The sequence below is a fragment of the Panthera tigris genome, chromosome E2, assembly GCF_018350195.1.
Source record: "Panthera tigris isolate Pti1 chromosome E2, P.tigris_Pti1_mat1.1, whole genome shotgun sequence".
Lineage (NCBI taxonomy): Eukaryota > Metazoa > Chordata > Mammalia > Carnivora > Felidae > Panthera > Panthera tigris.
This window is the reverse complement of record NC_056674.1, coordinates 32,024,091-32,040,595: the sequence shown is the minus strand read 5'-3', so window position 1 is coordinate 32,040,595 and position 16,505 is coordinate 32,024,091. Positions and strand designations below refer to the sequence as shown.

The following is a 16,505-nucleotide window of genomic DNA, read 5'->3' as shown; positions in this document are numbered from 1 at the left end:
CTTCCTTCCCTCTTCCTAGTGTTTCGGGCTGTGTTTTCTTTGCAGATTCTACAAGTTATGTTATGTGTCCCGCCCCAGCACTCTGTCACCTGATTAAACAACGGAACCGTGGGGACGATAGGTACTGATGAAAGGGAAACCTGTCCAAAATTTCAAAATTTTTGACTCTCAGTGGGCTGGCCTGGGTTCTCGTTTCCAAGGTGCTCCTTGAGTTTGTGAATCCTCCGGTCAGACGCCGATTCTCAGCGTGATCATCATAAATGCTCTTCTGTTTCCATTTACTCTGAAAGGTCAAAAGATGCGGCTGGTTTATGAGTTTATTCTGCCATGTATCACTATAGGCGGGTCAGCGGGCCAGCGGATGGATGGGCAGTGCTCACCTCCCCATTTATTACTCTTGTCAACTCAGAAGGGATTTTTTTTTTTTTTTACCTTGTGAAAGGCCCATCAGCAATGAATCAGTGAAGTGAAGACGACAGTTGATTTGTGAATTTAGATTCTATAAAGTGACTCTGCTTTGGCGGGCTGTGTAGATAAAGCAACTGTCATGATAACGTGGCAAGTGCAATTCCACAAAACCAAATTTATTGCACATTTGAGGAAATCATCCTATTTTAAAATGCCATAAATTCTAAATTGAATATTACTTATTCCTATGAATTTTGATTTATATTTTGAATATTTTTAATGGGATGCTAAATAGCCTAGGTTTGAAGTTATGAGTTTATGCATTTCTTCTCGCGGGCTATTGTGACTTGGCTCAGAATATATTGGCCATTCTTAGGATTTTATTTGTGTGGACGGCAGTGGGGGTGGGAAAATGGATTCGTGCACCTGCTGAAGGCACCCGGTGGGGAAGGATACGGATGCTGGCTATAAAGAAAGGGGGGAGCTGGCTGCCACCTTCCTTCCTCCGAGCTGTCTCACAAGGCTGCCACAAAGCTCAGGGAGGGACTTTGTGCACCAGCTCAGACAAGGTCGAAAGAGCCATGGAAGGGAACACGGAATCCTGGCCCCCCAGGGGGGGTCTGATCCCCATCACCCGCCCTCAGAGTGCATTTCCCTGTGACGCTTATGGCCACAGTAATTAACCATTTCAGCCTTTACTTATTCGCCGGCTGTCTCCACCAACAATCCACATGCCAGCCGCTAGCCTGGCAAGCAGGAGACCCTCCGATAACGAAGACAAGAACCCCCCATTTCCCAGAATGCTTTAGACCGTCGTCTTCTCTGGGTAATTCAGCTCTCTCTTTAACCGTTAAAAAGCAAACCCTTTTAATTTCCATCCTGGAGCTTAAAGCGTTTAAGAAAGGGTACACCCAATTACCTTCCTCCAAGGAGCAAGACCAGGAAAGATCCCTCCAACGCGTAACTGAAAATTGAGTGCCTCTGCTAGACGGTGGCCTCCGGTAGCGTTTACCGAACCCGTGGTGGAAGGAGAGCTCGGGTGGGAAACCCATGAAGGCCAACGCCATGGCCTCCTCCTTCCTCCGCCCACACCTCACCCAGCACCTGCCCAGGTGTGGAGCAGGTTGGGAAACTATGAGAGGCCACGGTCAGGATTTCCCCAGCTCACACTGGTGCTGCTTTGTCACTGATCCTCTAGGGGAGTGGCTGCTCTTGAGTCCAGAGAAACTTCCTGCCAGTTGACGAGATTCAGCGGAGCAGACCAGCTAAGCCCATGAGTGCCTGGTAGACCCCTGGAGCTCTCCGACTCCTTTTGAGATACTTTTAATCACTGCTGTGTTTGGAGCACTGGTAGATTTTGCGTGGTACCTGCTCGAAAGGTTTTAAAACCTCTGTGTAAGGGGATATCTTAGAACTTTCTGGATCTGAGCCCTCTTCGGTCCCAAAGCCCCCCCAAAAATGTGTGCCCTTCTCTGCATTTTTCCTGTGCTTCTCTTCCCACAGGGCCTAGTGAAGAAGAGAAACACACAAGTAGACATTTTTTTTAAAAGATACGTGAATTTTCTGGCATACCCTACTCCCCATCTCTGACCATCACAACCACCAGGCTCTGTAGCCAAATATGGGCAGCTTAAGCGCCCTGATAATGTAATTCCACATGTGACTGTATTGGCTGAGAACCGAGCTGGGTCCAGCTGCGAAACCCTCCATGTGGCTTCTCCAGGTGGTCTGGGCTTCCTTATAACATGGCGGCTGCCTTCCAAACGTGCTCGTCCAGAGCAAGGGAGAGAGACAGCAAGAAACAGACACACACACACACACACACACACACACACACACACACGGAGACACATAGAGAGGGAGATAGAGAGGGACAGGGAGAGACAGAAACAGAGATAGAGACAGAGAGAACGAAGCAGAAGCTGTGTCCTTTTTCTGACCCCAGAAGCCACACAGAATTTATTTTGTCGCATTGTTTTTATTCATTAGGATCAAGTCACCGAATCTGACCCACATTCAAAGGGCAGGAAATAAGCCTCCACCTTTTGAAGGCGCAGACCTATGTTAAAACCACCACTTTTTCTTGGTTATAGGGACTTCGAGAGAGAAGTTCACAAGCAAGTCTGAAGTCTTCTCCAGCATTCCAAATGCCATGTCATTCTTTCTGGAACATTACTCCAGGGGAGAAGTAGAGGTAGCTGGGCCACCTTCTCACTTGCAGTGACCCTGTCCCTTTTTTTGTGTGTGCTTGGCAGGCTCTATCCACCCTTTAAAGCCCATCTCCTTTGGGAAAATATTCCAGGGTGCCCCCAGGTAGAGTTGATTCCCTTGGCTCCCTGTTTACCCACAGCCTATGATTCTTATGTCCACCACGGCACCAAAATGTCCATCCTCTTATCTTCTAGATGGTGGGTTCCCCTAGGGTGGGAATCTTGCTCTATCCCCAGTCACAAACATAGCACCTGGAATGTGCGAGGTGGGTAGGGTCCATAAATGTGGGCTGAGAAGAAGTTAGAAAAGCAAGCAATTGTTCTGGGCTAGAGTTTTCTAGAATGGGATGTGCACAAGCTTCACTTCAAGAGATCCTATAAAAGGATCCTATAAAACGATCATTTGTGCCAAATGAATTTGAAAAAACTCAACTCTCCCTCATTTGCCCCTTGGAAATTCATAAAGCATATCAACACTCAAATGGTGTTGAGTGTGGTTGAAGAGCTTAAAAAAAATGTGAGCCCTGGGGTCAGCCTGGATTTGAATTCTGGCCACATCTTTGTGCCTAAACACATGTGCCTCGTTTCCTTTGACTACAAAATGGGAATGATCGAATTATTCCCTACCACCTGAAGATATTGTTGCTGAGAAAATTAACTAAAATAATTCATGAAAGGCACCTGAATGTATTAGGAATCCAGGAACTATTGAGTAATATTGTCACCAAAGGCTCTGAGAAGTCCTGCATCAAACGATCCCAATATTTCCCAAACTTATTTGAGAGTACTGTCATTTTTTTCAGATCACACTTACTAATTCACACCCACATTTTGGGAAATGATGGCAGTAGATTTGATAATATTGGAAATTAGTCTCTGCAAGTTACATGATGCTTTGAAGCTAGAAAAACTTCAAGCAAGCATAATTCTTGAGGGGGTTGTTCAAGGGATGAAGTTGGAATTCCCGGCCAATGAACGAGCAGCTGACACATCTTTCTCATTCCATCTCTTTAACTGATGGCTTCTGTCCTTTTAGGAATTTTATTTTATTTTTTATTTTTTTTGCTTTTGGAAATCTCTCTCTTTTTTTAATATACTTTGTTGTCGAATCGGCTTCCATACAACACCCAGTGCTCATCCCAACAGGCCTTCCTCCATGCCCATCACCTACTTTCCCCTCACCACCGCTCCCCATCATCCCTCAGTTTGTTGGTATTTCAGATGGGTTTGACCACATTTTTTCAATAGCCAGCATTGCATAAGAGGAAACACAAGCACAGCGAACAGTGATCTTGCCGAGCATGGTTGGGTGCCCTTTTTGCAAATGCCCAACCCTGGCTTGTAACATCCTTAGATATGTGTTTGGGGAGAGATGCGATCAATGCTTCGCGTCTGTCTTTCGTGGGGAGCTGCGGATACTGTGGACAGAAATATAGTGCCTTATTTACTGCGGGCCAGGGCGCTTGTGAGTCTCCCAGATCCTCACGGGGGACTGAGGGTGTCGGGGGCTGCCTGGATTCCTGGGGAGGACTGGGCTCCTGGTGACTCATCAAGGTGGATGACTGAGTCCCCAGCTGAATCCAGTGAGGTGGCTTTAACTGCCCACAGCCATCTCCTCTCTTTCTGGTAATGCCTCATCTCCATCTTCCTCCGGGAAACCACCCCTTCCCACTCTCAGGGATGCTGAGAGAGGACCAACTCTGCCCCCGGCTGCAGAGGTGGGCACACGACCCAAATCTGGCCATTCAGAACCTCCCATTCCCCTGCTTTGGAGTGGACGTGTGACCTGAGCGGGGCCAATGAGGGTCCCCGGTTGGAATTACTGGAAGACAGCCAGGCTGGTCAGACCCGGGGACAGTGCAGGGGAGGTGGCAAGCAACATCATTGTCCAAGTAAACTCAGCCCTTAGACTTGCTGAAACCTCCTCTGTGATAAAAAGTGGAGAAGAAGAACATTTGCAATTACACACCTCACACGCCCTCTCAAGAATAATACTTAATATTATCATGATTGTATTTTATTGAGCATTTACTATGTGCCAACTCCTGTGCGTCCTCCATTGTCACATACATACACCATGTCCCGTCTGAACATCTCTGAAGTCATCGTGCGCCTTTTAATTGATGGCTTCTTACGATTGCTTCCAGCCAAGCAGGGGTCACGACCTGGTTGTCCTTGCCTTAACCGATATATCCCACATTCATTTTTCATGAATGCCAAGGGTGATATATGGTGAAAATCTGTGTCTAAGTAAAACCCCTGGGGCGCGTGGGTGGCTCAGTCGTTAAGCGTCCAACTTCGGCTCATGATCTTGGAGTTCGTGGGTTCAGGCCCCACGTCGGGCTCTGTGCCGACAGCTCAGAGCCTGGAGCCTGCTTTGGATTCTGTCCCTCTCTCTCTCTCTCTCAAAAATAAATAAGCATTAAAAAAAATTTTTTTTAAATAAAACTCCCAACCACTTCTTCAACAAAATTTCCAAATGACAAGAGCGTTTTGGGATACGGTTTAAACACCAGTGTCTTCCTTTCTCGGAGAGACATAAGGCGATGTTGTTCTTGGAACTGAGGGCATCTCAGCGTCTAGGAAACACAGGATTTCCTTATTTAGCATTGGGGTGGGGACGGTTTAACACTTAACAGACCAATCCGTGGGGACGTTGGCTAATTCCTCAGACCCACCACCAAGCACCAAGCGCCGGACCGGTGTGCAGAAAGCACATAAAACGAGGCCAGATGAGATCAGTTCGAAACCCAAATCATAAACAGACTTTGCCCTCTGGGCTAGGATTTCAAATTTGCGGTCCCAGGCAGAGATCATCTTTTCTTATTCCTTTCTTGGAAAAAAAAAAAAAAAATCTCTTTTCTGTCCTCTCCCAAATCCAAACTTTCCCCCCAGTGTTGCCGCATCAGATAACGCCATGTCGGTGTGGTAGCGTTCCTGAAAACGTTACTTGTAATCTACAGGATTAGGCCCAAAGCTACGTTCCCGGTCTGCCGTTTCTCTACCAGAAAATTGTTACCAGGGACTGAAAAAGACCAGTGAGCTTGTTTAAACCAGCCAAGGACCCAGTTGAAATGATGTGGCAACAATTAGAATATGCTTTCCTTTGGGAAGACGTCACTCAGCCTCTTTCAGCCAAATGTCCCAGTCGTCACGGATAATTTTTCTGCACAACACCGCCCCCCCCCCCCTCAAATTTTTATAAATTAGAACCATCCAATTTGGCTTCAGGAGTTTTCTTGGCAGTAGGGAGGAGAGTTTCATGCTGGAATAAATTGTACCGAGGAAAGAAGGGTCTTAGGGCAGACACAGCTTGCTGATGGAGTGTAGGCAAATGGGGGCATGGTGAGACTTTCCTTCAGAGGCTGCTTTGAAAACTGGCTTTCATGTGAATATCAGACGCTTTATTGCCTTGACTCGGGTGACCTCATCTACCAGAATGAAGTCATCCATTCTGCCGGGGAAGACAAACCTTCGTTCCAGAGAATCAATCAGGCCCATCAAGGGCCCTGCTCACCCCCTTATCTGCAGCCAAGGAGGGAGCTCGCAGTTATAAACCTGACAGGCCCCAGGGAGCCCCCGTTCTGCACGTTCCACTAAATCAAAAGGGAACCCAAAGCCTCAAGGAGCACCAACTTGCTAGTCGGTAAGCACAGCTTGACACATTTCTGACTTGGGGGATTGTTTGGAATCGAGGGATTTCTGGAGAACGAAAGCACGGCATGCCGGTGAACTTCGGGGGTTTCTCCTTCTTGTGATTAAACTATTAACTCCTGCCAGATAGGAATGCCAGGCACATAATTGCTCGCCCTAGCCTTTTCATCCCGGGCTATTGCACATCCCATAAACAGTCCAATTAGGAAACCAATTAAAATGAGAAAGAGGCTTCCTGAATTACCTAGCAGTGGAGGCAGCCCTGCCTTTTCGTTGTCAACCAGTGAAAGGTTTTTATTCTTCATCTGCTGAAGAGGCCAACGACGGAAGGGAACCCGGGCTGCCCACCGGCCGAGCTGTGCTGAGGGGGACAGACTGCAATGCTCTGTGGGACTTCTCGGAGGGTGTCAGAGGAGGAGGAAGCTTTGCCTTGCTTATCTTCTTGCAAGCCAGAAAAGTACAAATACAAATGGAGAACCCTATGGGGCGCCCGGGGGGCTCAATCGGTGAAGCACCCGACTTCGGCTCAGGTCACGATCTCGCGGTCCGTGAGGTCAAGCCCCGCGTGGGGCTCTGCGCGGACAGCGCGGATTCTGTGTCTCCCTCTCTCTCTGCCCCTCCCCCACTGGCGTTCTGTCTCTGTCTGTCTCTCAGAAATAAATAAACGTTAAAAAAAAAAAAATGGAGAACTGTACCATGAAGTGTATTTTCTTATTGCCACAGGAGATCCGGTGAATGCGTAGCCTGTCAGAGAGTAGATTCTTCGCTTAGGAAATGGGCCACCTGCCTCCTGGAAGCCGCTCCCATACATTCGGTCACTAGATCCTTCCGCAGGGCGTCCCTGTGTGGTTGTAGGATCCCTCATGCCGGCAGGGAAGAAGCTGACCTTGGCCAAGGTCACAGACTTCTCCATTCGTCTGTTCAAGAGACATGTGTGGCTGGCCGACTCTGTGTGGCAAGACTTTGCTAGTCCCTGGGGATCCGAAGGGCAAAGAGGACAAGAGTCCTGCCTCCGGGGACCATGCAACTCGGAGATGCACTCAGTCACTTCCCCTCGCCCTGGGCTCCCGCAACACCTCACACACCCCCCTAGTTTAAACCTCCGGCTTTAAAACGAATCCCAGCGCATGGCACACGGGCAGGTGCTCCAACGGGAAGTGTCCAGATTCAGGCCTCTGCTCCTCCCACCTGACCATCGGGATCCCGAGTTCTGGAAGCCAAGGGGGGCTTACCGATTCCTTTCCCCCATGTGCATGTGTGTGCCCTGTGGATGCACGCGCGTGCGTGGGCACGTGTTTGCAGAAGAGATAGTTAAATGTTTTTAATTTTTTTTAACGTTTATTTATTTTTGACACAGAGAGAGACAGAGCATGAATGGGGGGAGGGTCAGAGAGAGGGAGACACAGAATGGGGAGCAGGCTCCAGGCTCCGAGCTGTCAGCACAGAGCCCGACGCGGGGCTCGATCTTGTGAACCCCGAGATCATGACCTGAGCCGAAGTCGGACACTTAACCGACTGAGCCACCCAGGAGCCCCGAGAGATAGTAAATGGCGCGTTCCCGGTTCTCCGGGGCCTCTGTGGAGGGTGGAGGCCTTTTGGGACTCCGCGTCTAACGTTGGCTTTGTCTCTTGCTGCTTACAGAATTAAAAGGAGGAACCCAGATCGGGCGCACCGCAAATGACTGGAAGGCTGAGAGGCAGCGCCCTAGGAGAGAAGCCCCGTCGCCTCCTGTCGTGGCACCGACCGCTCCTCTCTTCGTCCTGAGAGCCTTTGCCGTGCCTTCTCTCCCCCTGTCTGGATTCCGAGCTCCTTAAAAATAAGCTGCTTTGCTGCTTACAGCCCTCACGACCCTGGCCCAGGGTGGCCCCTCCCCGCATCCCCGACAGGTGAACACCCCTTTCTCGAGTATCTCTGACCTTCTCCACCAGGAGCGGCTATTTATTTATTTTTTTATTTTTTTATTTTTTGCACCTATAATGCCTGGGCCTGTTTCGTTGAAATTTTAAACCAGGCGGCGGCTTCAGGACCGGGATTTGAGCCTGTAACGTCAGCATCGTCGTATAAAACCCCGAGGCTCATCCATCGCACTTCTTCCAGTAGAATCAGGTGGGCAAGTCGCTTCATCTTCTCTAGCTTCTGTTTCCCCACCTGGAAGCCTTAAGTGACAACAGTACCTGAGTGGGGTTTGGGGGAGTTAATGTCCACCGTGTGCTTAGGACGGGGCCTGGCATATGGGCAGGTGCCACACCACGTAAGCCCCTCCCGTTCCTGTGCGGTGACGCTTGTCCAAGCCGTTTGCTTTGTCCGCACGGCGCGGCGCGGGGCTGTCGCGCCTCTTTGGGGGATGCTGATGACAGCACCAGTTGGGAAGGGCCTCGAGAGACTCCCAGTGCTCTCAGCATCCTTGCTGGACCCCCCCCCCCCGCCCGAAAGGTTGGTTTCTATGGACGGGGCGTTTTGTATGTAGCAGGTGCTATACGTTGTGTTTTCATGTGTCCTATCTCAGTAAAATGAGCAGCCTTGGTTTAAATTTCTGGGGGCCGGAAGCCCACTACATCCTAAGGTTTCTACAAAGAGGCAGCACAGCAGAGGGGTTCGGAGGATGGACAAATCATATCTGAATCCCAGCTCTGCCGGCTGGGTGAACTATGTAAACTCCCTCTGCCTCGTTTTCTCCATCCATAAAACAGGGATAACAGTGGTGCCTGCCTGCCAGGGTTTTATGAGGATTAAGTGAGGGAATGTCGACAAAGCTTCTTTCAAAAATGTTTCTTTTACTTATTTTGAGAGAGGGAAAGAGAGAGCACACGAGCGGAGGGTGGTCGGAGACACGGGGAGAGGATCCAAGCGGGCCCTGCGCCGTCAGCCCAGAGCCCGATGCGGGACTCGATCTCCCGAACCCGCGAGATCATGACCTGAGCCAAAATCAAAAGTGGGACGCTTAACCGACTGAGCCACCCAGGCGCCCCAGGAAAGCTTCTCGAAGTGTCCCTGACATGTACACGCCCCGTGCAAGACTCGAAGGAGGAAATTTCACTTTTATGGCGACACGGTGTCAGAAAGTTCTCTCTTTGATGTAAAATCCATTCTTCCTCCTCTGTGGAGTCAAGCAAGGGTCCTGCATTTGGCAAGTCCTCAGTCTTGTGCCTGTTGTCCTCTCGGTGGATTTCCTAGCCGTGCTGCCTTGCAAAGTGACTTCTGTTATCTGAGCTTGTATTTCCTCATCTATTAAATGGGTGCTGTCACCACGGTGTAGCTAAGCTTCCAGAAACTCACCTTGAACCCAGCGGTGACAACTCTTCGGGCCAGGCTTACGCTAACCAACACCCTAATTCACACTGACGAGGACACGTGCATCAGGCATCATCCCAACATGTCACTTCACGAGGATCAGGGTCACTGGCAAGAGGCCTGGAAACTTTAGGGTGATCCAGAACAGCCAGGACGATCTTTCCAAAGCACAGATTTGATGACGTCTGTCCCCGGCCTAAATTGCTTGTCATGAGTTGTTCCCTTGTCCTTTCCTGCCACATTCTCCGTCGTTCCCTGCTCTCCCAGCCCCACCCGGACCCAAATTTCCGTGTTCTGTCTGGAGCAGTGCTTCTCAAATGGGGCTGAATGAGCACCCCCCCCCAACCCAGGAACATTTAATAATGTCTAGAAACATTTTGGGTTGTCACACCTCAGGGAGGGAGTGGCACTGACCCCTGATGGGTAGAGGCCAGGGGTGCGGCTAAACCTGCATGAGAGAAGTATGGCGGCCAAATATCAATAATGCCACGGTTGAGACACTCTGGGCTGTTTTCTACTTTTCCACAGAATAGTTTCCACCAGCCATCCACTCACCTGTGCCTACTTGTATCAGTCAGGATAGACTAGGTTATAGTGCGTAACACACACTCCCATATCGTAGTGGCTTAACCCCACGATGCTCATTCCATACTAAGGCCCCACTCCAGTCTGTATCACCCTCGCTCTGGGACCTGAGCCAAGGGCACAGGCACCCTTGGAATGTTGCAGACTGCAGTGGCAGAGGGAGAGAACACGGCAAATTGCTCACTGGGGTCACTTTGGCTCACGTTTTATTGGCCAGTGCAAATCACATGGCCACGCCCAACCTCAAAGAGGGTGAGGGAAGAAAAGAGACGGGAAAAGCTCCTTGACGTTGGTCTTGGCAATGATTTTTTTTTTTTTGGATAGGGCCTCAGAAGCACAAGCACCAAAGGCGAAAAAGAGACAAGTGGGACTGCGTTAAACTAAAAAGCTGCCGTGCGGCAAAGAAAACCATCAACAAAACGAAAAGGCAACGCACAGGATGGCAGAAGGCCTTTGCAAGCCATCTATCTGATAAGAGGTTAATAACTAAAACATATAAGGAACTCATACAACTGAACAGCAGAAAAAAAAAAAAGATCTGATTAGAAAAACGGACCAAGGAACTGTAGAGACCTTTTTTTCCCCCAAAAAGACATACACGTGGCCAACAGGTACATGAAAAAGTGCCCAACTCCATTAACCATCAGCGACGTCCAAATCAAAACCACAATGAGATACCACTCCACATCCGTTAGAATGGCCATTGTCAAAAGGACAAGAGGTAACAAGTGTTGGGGAGGATGTGGAGAATAGGGAAACCTGGGGGACTCTTGGTAGGAATGTAATTGGTGCGACCAATATGGAAAACAGTATGGATGTTCTCCCCCACAAAATTAAAAATAAAGCTACCTTATGAGCCAACCATTCTACTCCAGGGTATTTATCTAAGGAAATGAAACCACTCTCTCGAAGATATAGCCGCACCCCATGCTCATTGCAGCGTTATTCACAATAGCCAAGAGAGAAAAACAACATACGTGCCCATTGCCAGATGAATGGATAGAGAAAATGTGAAGACAGCCCAGTGCCCACGTCCCCTTTGCAAGCTGCACCTGCAAGGATATCAGAAGTCTGTAGTTGGTGGGACAGGCCCATCATCTTCTCTAGACCCAGCCCATTCTGCCTCCTCCTATCAGTGCTTCCCAAGTTCCAAGCTGACCTCCCTCCTTTGATGGATCCGTTCCGTGTTAGAGGTGCTTATAATACTGAATGATGTGCATCAAACCCAGTTCTTCCTACCCCTTACCCAACTCTGGTGAGATCTGCTTTCTAAGGCAACATTTTCTAAACTTCTGTCACTTACTTAAGACTTTCCCAATCTGGGACATAGCTTTGTCCCACTTCCCCTATAATTTAATGGATACATCTTTTTTTTTTTTTTTTTTAACTAAACTCATATGTTCACCTAGATAAATTTCTCTACAAACAAGGACACTTTGGTCGTGGATAGATCGATGGATGATAGATAGATAGTTACAGATCAGTCATTGAGTCATCGGTCCCTTTGGGAGATTCTAGGGAACCACGTAAATATTTGCAAAAACTGATAAATCAAGCATCTATCTTGCCTTTTCTATATGACCTGTATCTCAGGGTAGCCATATAGTTGATGAAGAAAAGCTTTTCCTTATAGAGTTTTCTAGCTAATAGGTGAAGAAGGAATGTTTGGAAGTGGACCATCACTATGTTGTAAGACTTAATGAATCAATGGATCTCGGCAATGGTCATCAGTCAGTAGTAACGTCATGGAAAGAGAGACGGCAGACATCGTATACTTCTTAATGAAAGAACACAACCCCATCAACGAAACGACCTTGCAAAAACATACTGAACTTGAATCTGATCAAGCTTCTAGACCTAACTACCACTTTACAGGATCCACAAGGGACAGCGGAACTTACCCACAGGATGCAATCAGCAAATCTAAATTGTGGAAGGTTCTACACAACAAATGACCTAGCTTCTTTAACACAACCATAGCCTCCCCCTCCAAAAAAAAAAAAAAAAAACCTGCAAGTTAAAAAAGAGAAAGAGATAGAAGAAAAACCCCAAAGGTCAAGAGAGCCCGATATGACACAGGAAATTACAAGTCTCTTTTGGATCCTGATTCCAACAAATCAGGTAAATGTGAACACTGGCCTGGTGATGTCATGATATTGATACTAATTATTGTTAATTTTTCAGATATTGTTAATTGTTTTAGGTGTGATAGTTTTTGAGATGTGATTATATTTTTAGAAGTCCTTCTATTTTGGAGAAAGACCCCAAAATACTTTCAGATGGAAGGACACGATGTTCCACTTGGCATGAATAGGAGGTAGGCAGTGGGCAGAAGAGGAGAAAACAGTGGCCAAGTATCAGTGATGTCGAAGCAGAGTCTCGTTCTGTTATTCCCCTTATTTTTGAATATGCTTAAAAATTTCTACAATAAATTGAAAACAAAGACCAAAAAAAAAAACCCCAACAACACCAGGAGGAGCTGCTGGGTGGCTCAGTCGGTTAAGCGTCCGACTTCGGCTCAGGTCATGATCTCCCAGTGCATGGGTTCGAGCCCCGCATCGGGCTCTCTGCTGTCGGAGATCCCCTGTCCCCCTCTCTCTCTGCACTGTCAAAAATAAATAAATAAACTTTAAAAAAATAAAATCAAAAAATAAAAATAATTTAAGAAATAAGTGAAAACCAGGATGAGGTAATAGAATGACGGACAGCATCAGTGACAGGGAGGTGATCAGGGAAGCCTGAGAAAATAAATGCATGCAGAAATGAATGACGACGAGCCAGGCGCAGGAGGGGACAGGGGAGGAGTATTCCAGGCGGAGGGATGTGCAACGCCACCAAGATTCCTCGACACTGTCTGAGAAACAACCTTGTAGAACCTGGTAAAATGCCACTTATCCATTTTCTAAATTGTGCGATCAGCCAAGATGTCTAATTAGCAACTGAAAATATCGCCGCTTCGAAAACGATGTTTATTTTCACCAGGGCTCCTTCCCTCCAAATGGAGATGTGTGTAGAAACCTTATGCTTTGGATTAAGATTTCAAGTGGGTTTTTTTTTCTTCAAAACTTTGATTAAAATTATTTTAATTAAAAAAATTTTAATTGCCTTATTGTCATTGCCTGCCGTCTGATTCCACCACTGGGATTCATCCCTCCACCTGCTGGAGCTCCACAAGCTACCAGTTCAACGGCCACATGTCAGCAGAGAAAAGGAAAATACCAGTTTTTATATTTGTGAAATATTGCACCAATGCATGTAGTGTAAAATAGCCCAGTGTGGTCCCAGCTGAATAGTAAGAGGGTGATTTATTCCCAAGGCTCTGTTTCCATTTTTGCTGTTTATGATAGCATATCAACGGAGCTTTTTGATTGAATTACCACCTTGTATTCAGGCTGGGACCATGCATTATTACATATGTAAGTATAAATGTTAATGCAAATGAGCTTTCCTAATGAAATGAGAGGCAGTTTATTTTTCCTTGCATAATGGGTGGTTCTGAGGAGCAGATTTATTTTCTAAGAGTGACTACAAGCTTATTTTTCAATTTGTCTTAGCACGAGCCCCCCAATAATTCAGATCCACAGATCTTTAAGCTTCCACATGTTAATGCGGAATTTTTTTTTTCATTTTTAAACTGAAATCAATTTCAGTGTGATTTATCATCAGAGAATTGCCTTATGTAAAATGCTTAAGTGAATGAAGTAATAACTTTTGGCCTATCGGTTAGAGAGAGCAATTTTCAGTTTCTCGGTTCTAAATAAATGGGGAGATCCCGGGTCACGTTTTCATTTTATTCATTGCACTGTGTGCTTTAGTTATTACTGAGTTTTGGAATGTCTAGAAGCTTCCAATGAGCCGAATTACTTTTAAATATTGCTGAATTTTATCTTATACAATTTGAGTTACTTGGCATGATGTTGCTTGCTATTATTCTGTTATCCCCTCACCTGAACCAGCTGGCCACGTCTGGAGTGTATTTCACTCTTCATAAATTAGGACACTGATGCTGCGCCATGGGTCTCTCTTGGCATGTGAAATTAACCGCAGCTTCCTTGCTTTGGAAGTCGATGGAGGTTTTGCTTAGTAAATACTCGCCTGGTAACTGCAGAGGGGGAACCAGGCTCAAGGAAGAGCGGTGTGGGAGCCTTTCTCTCCCATCTTCGAGGCGCCGGAGGCTCGGGTGAGTGGATCCCCAGGACAGAGTTTGCCCCCCAAGCCTTCTACACAAATTGTGGGTTTGGAGATTAATCGGATGGCGCCCTCTGAGAGCATGATGGGCGTGTAGGAACAATATGACAACAGTAATCAGAAGAATAGTCATAATAATCCTGTTTACTGTACTTGTATGTAAATAATATATCATAAACATATGTGTTATACTAATGTATAGGATATATACACTAACAACAATAGTAATAGTAATAATCCTGTTTATTATACTCATATGTAAATAAGATGTAATAATAAATATATGTAATAATAATCCTATTCATTTATTATACTCATGTAAATAACATATAATAATAAATATATGTATTATACTAATACATAAGATATATATATACTAATAATAATGGTGATAGTAATGATCCTGTTTATTTTTATTTTTATTTTTTTATTTTGGAGAGAGAGAGAGCATGAGCAGGGGAGAGGGGCAGAGGGGTAACTCAGCACAGAGCCTGATGCGAGGCTTGATCCCCGTGTGGAATCATGGAATCATGAATCAGGTCATGGAATCACGACCTGAGCTGAAATCAAGAGTCAGACACTCGGGGCGCCTGGGTGGCTCGGTCGGTTAAGCGTCCGACTTTGGCTCAGGTCATGAGCTCACCGTCCGTGAGTTCGAGCCCCGTGTCGGGCTCTGTGCTGACAGCTCGGAGCCTGGAGCCTGCTTCGGATTCTGTGTCTCCCTCTCTCTCTGCTCCTCCCCTGTTCATGCTCTGTCTCTTTCTGTCTCAAAAATAAATAACGTTAAAAAAAAAAAAATTTAATAAAAAAAAAAACAAAAGAGTCAGACACTCAACTGACATTATATAATAATAATATATTATTATTATATAATAATAAAAATATGTATTATAATGATATATAGGTTATACATCCTAATAATAATACACAAACTTTTATTGAGCACTTACTATGCCCGGGCACCATGGTAAGTATCTAACTTGCATTCGCTCATTTAATCTCTACAACAACCCTCCAAGGTAAGAACCACTGTCATTTCCATTATGCAAACAAAGAAACGGAAGCTCCGAGAAACTAAGTAATTTGGCCAGGGTCACCCAGCTAAGGATAAGTGGAGGAACAGAGATTGAAAACCAGTCTGGCAAACATTCTCCTCTAGCGAGATTTCCACCTGTAGAGGAACGCTTCTTTGCGCCGCGCTTGTGAAAAATCCCCTCATCTCCCGTTCCACAGGAGAGAAAGGAGATCGTGTCAGCCACGTGGTAAGTTACAGGTCAAACTTTAAAAGTCAGACACATCTGGTCACGTTCCAACTCTGGGGCTGTCACTTAAGCTGCGTGGCCTGGCGTTAAGTTGCTTCGCCGCTGGCTGCCTCAGTCTCCCCGTCTGCAGTATGGAGGTGCTCGTGATAATATTGCTGTTATGAAGAACTGATGAAACAATACCATGGTCAACGGATCAGGATCTCTTGGAAGCAAGCAATCCTGAAACTAAAATCTTACACCAGATTTACTCAGGTGGGAGCTGGCTCTGGCGCTATTTTAAAGGAGCTTATCAATTTGCATTTCTAATTACCCTCTCACTACCTGCCTGGCCAGTCCTCTGAGGACTTGCTCGGCAATTGATGTGATACCACTTAGAAATTTCTTTGAGTTCTTCAGAAGAAAGGTTTTCTGTACAATCCAGCTGGTGGTGTTACCATTTAGAGGAATCTGAAAACCTAACTGTACTGCTGATATGCTCATAGGGAGTTGAAAGGGGGATTATCTTTTAAGACTTGAGAATGTTGATGTTTGCAAATATTTTCTTGCTGCCTCTCCTAATACTGCAAATTGACCGCTGAGCTAATGGGCAGGAGATGACATCACGCGAAGCAGCAGCCTTTTAAGTGCAAGAACGAGATGAGCCACTTAGAGTAATTAGGAAATCCTTAAACAAGTGTTTGCAAAGTATTGGCTAACCCTGAATGTTTGCTTTTTTTTTTTTTTTTTTTTTTTTCCTGGCATCCAACTCTAAAAATCTGACCTTGAATAATTATCTACCCACTGGCTTTCAGCACCAGGAGCAGAAAGGCTCTGGGCGGCCATCTGGTTGCGTGTGGACAACACCCCTGAACCTAAGTGCAGTTAAGAAGCAAGGAGCTGGTTGGAGGAAATGCTCCCACGCTGT

The 16,505-nt window shown here is 46.5% G+C and overlaps 1 long non-coding RNA gene across 1 annotated transcript in view; it reads left to right on the top strand.

Annotated features, from left to right (window-relative positions):
* LOC122234123 overlaps positions 1-16,505 on the top strand; it is a 54,235-nt gene that overhangs the window by 27,415 nt on the left and 10,315 nt on the right. Inside the window, exons 2-3 of the long non-coding RNA XR_006211869.1 lie at positions 7,914-8,158; positions 8,284-8,378. This is a non-coding gene — a long non-coding RNA (uncharacterized LOC122234123). The remainder of the gene's footprint in view (positions 1-7,913; positions 8,159-8,283; positions 8,379-16,505) is intronic.